Below are 5,288 nucleotides of genomic sequence, written 5' to 3'. Positions count from 1 at the left end.
ACACACACACACACACACACACAGGCACCGCACCCCTTTCTCTGGGCTGAGCACTACACACACACACACACACATACACACACACACACGCAGACACCCCACAAGCAACGCACCCCTTTCTCTGGGCCGAGTACTCTCCCTGCATGCCTACTCGTAACTCTCAGCAATTCAGCACCTGTCCTCCCAGGCATTGTGGCCCAGGCTCCAATCAACATCCACCACTTACCTCTTGGGATTCTCCTCTGAAAATCACAGCCCACTGAAGAAAGGCCGTTAATAGGTCTCCATTCTTTCTATTATGGTTGAGTCTCTCATTTGGAAGAAAGGAAAAAGGAGGCAGAGGCTGTCTGGTCACCATGAGGAAATGGAACAATCTGTTTCTGGAAGTTAGTTTTTTGATTGGCTCAGAGGTGATGTTTCTCATCAGTTGCTGGGCAGAAACCACTCAGGAAGGTTGAAATGAAAACTGAAAGTACATTGTACAGGTTGAAGAAAAATTCCAGCTTAGTGTTTGTGTTTCTCTGTGTTTATCTGTTTGAATCATTCTTGCGTGTACATGTATGTACGTATTTCTACATATTTACTTGTCTTAAGTCTTTTATCATAATAGAAATATCAGCAGAATAAAATGGGAAAAGCTTATAATGTGGTGAAGAGAGAAAGATGTGCACTAATTAAAATGCTATTGTAGCAGTCTGTTAACATTTGCTTGCATGAATATGGGTACATGAAGGAGAAGCATATTTTACCACAGTGTCAAATAAATGTATAAATGGAAAGAAAACCAGATACGATGCACATTTTTAAGCACCTCCAGCATCCAGGCTCAGGATCTGTTACCAAATAAAATTTTTCTGGTTTCCAGAGGCAGTACTGCTTGACACGTTTTACCCTTTTCAGGACATTTTTAGTGCACGTGATTCTAAGCATCTTCATTCGTCCTCAAGTGCTGGTTTGTGCTATACTGCATTTTCCTGTGTATTTCTTTTTCGTGCTGCCAGTGGAGTACATATTCTCTGAAGCTGGACTCTAGACATACTGTGAATGCCATCTCTGTAAGAGGTCTGTGGGACAAACTGGTTCTTCCTGTGGCCTAGGGTCACAAAACACTTTTGGATTTGCAAGTCAGTGATCAAAGCTCCTAAGGCTAAGATGTGACTGGGCTGATGGAATTTGATTATATCGTAAGAGCTTGAATTTAGGCTGTGTGGTATCTTGTTGAGAAGGATGGTCGCTTCTGCATCATGCATTCCCCCTTTCTTCTTGGTGATAAGGCCTAATTTTCTTGACTACTGCAAATTGCTCCTCTATCTTGTAGATACTGAGACCAAGGGACTAATTTGGAACCAATGGTTTGTAAGTGAAAGTTGTGGGCTCGTGCTTCTCCCAGAGATCCTTTAAGAGGGAGGCCAAAATAGCTGGGAGTGTGAGGATACTCTTTATGTACTTCCTTCTTCCTCTTGCCTAGGATGTAGACTATTGAAATGGAGGTGCAGCAGTCTTCCTAGGATGATGAGGCAACCCTGAGGTTGGAAGCCGCATTCAGAGACAGCAGAGAATGAAGTCAGAAGCAGGCTGGGGCCTGAATGACACCTCTGAGCTGCCAGATCAGCCCTGGACTGTCACCATCTAAATTCATTTTACGAAACAAAATAAAACAAGAAAACCCTTGTTTTGTTTAAACCAGTGGTATTTCTGGTCTCTGTTATGAGCAGAATAACACAAATTTTCCCTCCCCCCGTTTCCTTCCCAACATTTTATCATAAAACTTCTAAAACATAAAGCAAAGGTGAAAGAATTTTCAGGAATACCAATGTATCTACCATGTAGATTGTAGTGATATGGTTAATATTTTACTAAACTTTCTTTATTATAATCCATACTACTGTTCATTCCATATCTATCCATCATCCTTATTTAATTGTTCATTTATTTTTAAATTCATAGTCTATCAGTAGGTGTATGGCTTGAAATTGTATCAGTAAGAACAATCACCCCATCCTTACCTGCAGGATCCAAGTCACTTTGACAGAGAGAAGCAGCTAAGGTGCTAAGCTTCAGATTAGGAGTTTCTGAGCCCAATACTTTGTATCTTTGAACTTTGTACTTTCCAAAGTATGAGGCTCCTGGGTCCATTTCTCATGCAGTCCTTTATACAGAACTCTGGGAAAGAAGTCTTGGGAAAGAAATGGATGGGAAATAGAAATGAATTCAGTGATTCAACAAATTTTTATTGAGAACCTATTATCTAGTAGGTCTCAGCTGCTAAAGTTCAAAATTAGTGAGGAGAGATTGCACAATGAACTGGATAAGAGCACTAATTCTGAAGCCAGGTGGCCTGGGCCAGGTACCTACCATCTCTGTGCCCCAGTTTTCTATCTGTAAAATAAGGACAGTAATAGTATTTGACTTTTAGGGTTGCCATTGTGAGGATGGAATGATTAATACATGCAGTTTGTTTACAACAGTGTATCAAAGAGTAAGTCACAAGAATGTATGCTAAGTGCAAAGTGCACTTAGCCCTCCTTCAAGACCTAGGCACTTGATCCTATCTTCTGTTTTTCATAAGATCTAGTGCAGTGTCCTGCATGTAGTAGGTGTGACAAATTGCCCAGAAATCTGTCTCCTTTATTTAGTCTCGTCAAGAAATATCCATTTATCATGGTTATCTTACCTCTTGTTGCCTTCAGGAATGCTCATGAACACAAATTTTCTTTATGCTAAATCTGGCTATCTGTCAGCATGTCCCAGGCAAGCTGGCTCACTATCTACTGTCTCTAGGCTTTTTTTTCTATCTTCGTGTGTTGTCATCCACAACTCATTAGCCCTGGAACCGAAAGCCAGTTAACTAATTACTCAAAGCCTCTGTTTCTGTGTCTGCAGAATGGAAATGAGAATTGCTCTGTAAGTTATTTAAGGAAAAGTTAGCACAGCACCTGTATGTTTTAACCCTCAATGGATTTCACTGTCATCCATTCTGAAAGGCTCCATTCTGAGCCCTGCACTGATGGCTCCTAAATCCACCTGCCCTGAAGACAACATCCACCGAGGTGAGGAAACTGAGGGTAAAGTGGATTTTGGAGGCCAGGAGAGGAGCCAGCATAGAACCCAAGGTCAGGTTTGGATATATTCAGGTTGAGGAGCTTACTAGAAATCGCTGTGGAGATGCAGAGTAGGCAGGACAATAATAAATGTGTGGGCCTGGCATGGTGGCTCATGCCTGTACAGTTTCTTAGGACCCAAACCTTGTGGTCATCCTTGATGCCTTCCTTTTTCACACCCCACATTTAAGTTTATCAGCAAAGCCTTTTTCTCTCTGTCTTGAAAATAAATCCAGCAACAGATTGTTCCATGGCTCCTCTCTGGTGCAAGTCATTGGCAGCTCCCCTCTGCATCAATGCAGTAGCTCCCAACAGGGTCTTCAGGTTTCTGGCCACCACCCCTGCCACAGCCCATCTCGGTCTAGCATCTGAAGTCAGTCCAGTCCTTCTTCTGTCAAACCTTCCAGTGGCTCCCCTTTCAGAGGTAAAGCCCAGGTCAGCATGATGACCTTCACAGCCATATATGATCTGGCCCCCAACCCCAGAGGTCGAAAGAATCACTCTGGATTCTTTCAATAATGTGTCTATTTGTAACTGCAGTAATACAATTTTGGACTATTTAAAGTTTTTTCCGTCCTGTTGGATTATTGAATTGTCTCAAACCTAAAATACTACCATTAAAGCCGGACTTTTAGATGCCTGATTCTATTAATTAGGGTTCTCTAGAGAGACAAAACCAATATGATATAGATATATATAAGTATGAACAGGCATTTATTAGGGAAATAGGCTCATGTGATTATGAAAGCTGAGAAATCTCACGACAGCTCATCTGTACGCTGGAGACCCTGGGATGCTGGTAGGATGGCTCAGTTTAAGTCTGAAAGCGTCAGAACTAGGGAAGCCGACTGTGTAAATCTCAGTCTAGAGCAAAAGGCCTGAGAAGTCAGGGCATCCAGGTACAAGTCCCGAAGTTCAAAGGCCGAAGAGCCAGGACTTCTGATGTCCAAGGTCAGAAGAAGAAGAGTGTCTCAGCTCCAGAGAGAGAAGAATTTGCCTTTCCTCTGCCTTTTTGTGATATTGGGCTCCCAGTCAATTGGAGGGGAGAATTTCCCACTGACTCACATGCCAATCTCTTCTGGAAACACATTCACAGACATACCCAGAAATAATGTTGTACCAGTTGTCTAGGTATTACTTAGTCCAGTTGAGATGACTCCTGAAATTAACCAGCACATGGATTTACTTCCAGGATCCACTATTCTAATCTCCAAATGTGGTCTAGTGATTCCGAGGGAGAACTCTGATACACTGTTACGGAGTTTCCAAGGTTAATACTATTGGCATCATCATCATCATCATCATAAAACATTTGTTGTTTTAGATTTCTTCCTCTCGGTAGGGTACAGTAAGGTTTTTTTGGAGCCTATATATAACTATGATATATGAATTGATTTAATACAAAAGCAGACATGGGAATACAAACATCTTCTATTAAGTCAGACATTAAATTTGGAAAAAGTTAATCAATGTTACACTTTTTTTGTTCTTTTTTTTTGCACACAACAGTTGATTTTTTCATAAAGCATCTTTTTTTTTTTTTTTTTTTTTTGAGACGGAGTTTCGCTCTTGTTACCCAGGCTGGAGTGCAATGGCGCGATCTCGGCTCACCGCAACCTCCGCCTCCTGGGCTCAGGCAATTCTCCTGCCTCAGCCTCCCGAGTAGCTGGGATTACAGGCACGTGCCACCATGCCCAGCTAACTTTTTGTATTTTTAGTAGAGACGGGGTTTCACCGTGTTGACCAGGATGGTCTCGATCTCTTGACCTCGTGATCCACCCGCCTCGGCCTCCCAAAGTGCTGGGACTACAGGCTTGAGCCACCGTGCCCGGCCCTTAGCATCTTATATTAACTTGTAATTGGTTCATTCATGCTATTTTAACATGAATTAGTAAATAACATATTAACATTTTCTGTTTCAATCTCAAATGCCATAAATATTAACAAATATCAACCCAAATAAACAAAAGCTCCTCAAGGCCCTAAACAGTTATTAATTGTCTAAAGACATAAGTAGCCCAGGTTTGAAGTCACTGGTACCCCCACTGAACCGGAACGCTGAGGTAGATCTGGTCCAGTACTGCCCTGTTCGATCAGGACCTCAAATCTCAACCACACTCGAGGACAGAGTACTGACTCCTTGTTTACTGCAGGGGCACCTGAGCCCAACCACACCCACATGTCCAT

General features: G+C 42.2%; 1 long non-coding RNA gene across 2 annotated transcripts; it reads right to left on the bottom strand.

The window, feature by feature from the left end:
- Positions 1–398: 398 nt before the first annotated feature.
- LOC116547786 lies at positions 399–4,628 on the bottom strand. 2 transcript variants are annotated; one of them, XR_004267177.1, is made up of 2 exons: positions 4,222–4,628; positions 399–3,320 (listed from the first exon to the last, which is right to left on the bottom strand). It is a non-coding gene; the product is annotated as an uncharacterized LOC116547786 (long non-coding RNA). The 2 variants fall into 2 exon arrangements; XR_004267178.1 differs by having other exon boundaries at positions 399–3,316.
- Positions 4,629–5,288: the final 660 nt, after the last annotated feature.

The sequence above is a fragment of the Sapajus apella genome, unplaced genomic scaffold, assembly GCF_009761245.1.
Source record: "Sapajus apella isolate SASKATOON/1434 unplaced genomic scaffold, GSC_monkey_1.0 scaffold4719, whole genome shotgun sequence".
In the NCBI taxonomy this organism is placed as follows: Eukaryota; Metazoa; Chordata; class Mammalia; order Primates; family Cebidae; genus Sapajus; species Sapajus apella.
This window is presented reverse-complemented; position numbering and strand designations above follow the sequence as displayed.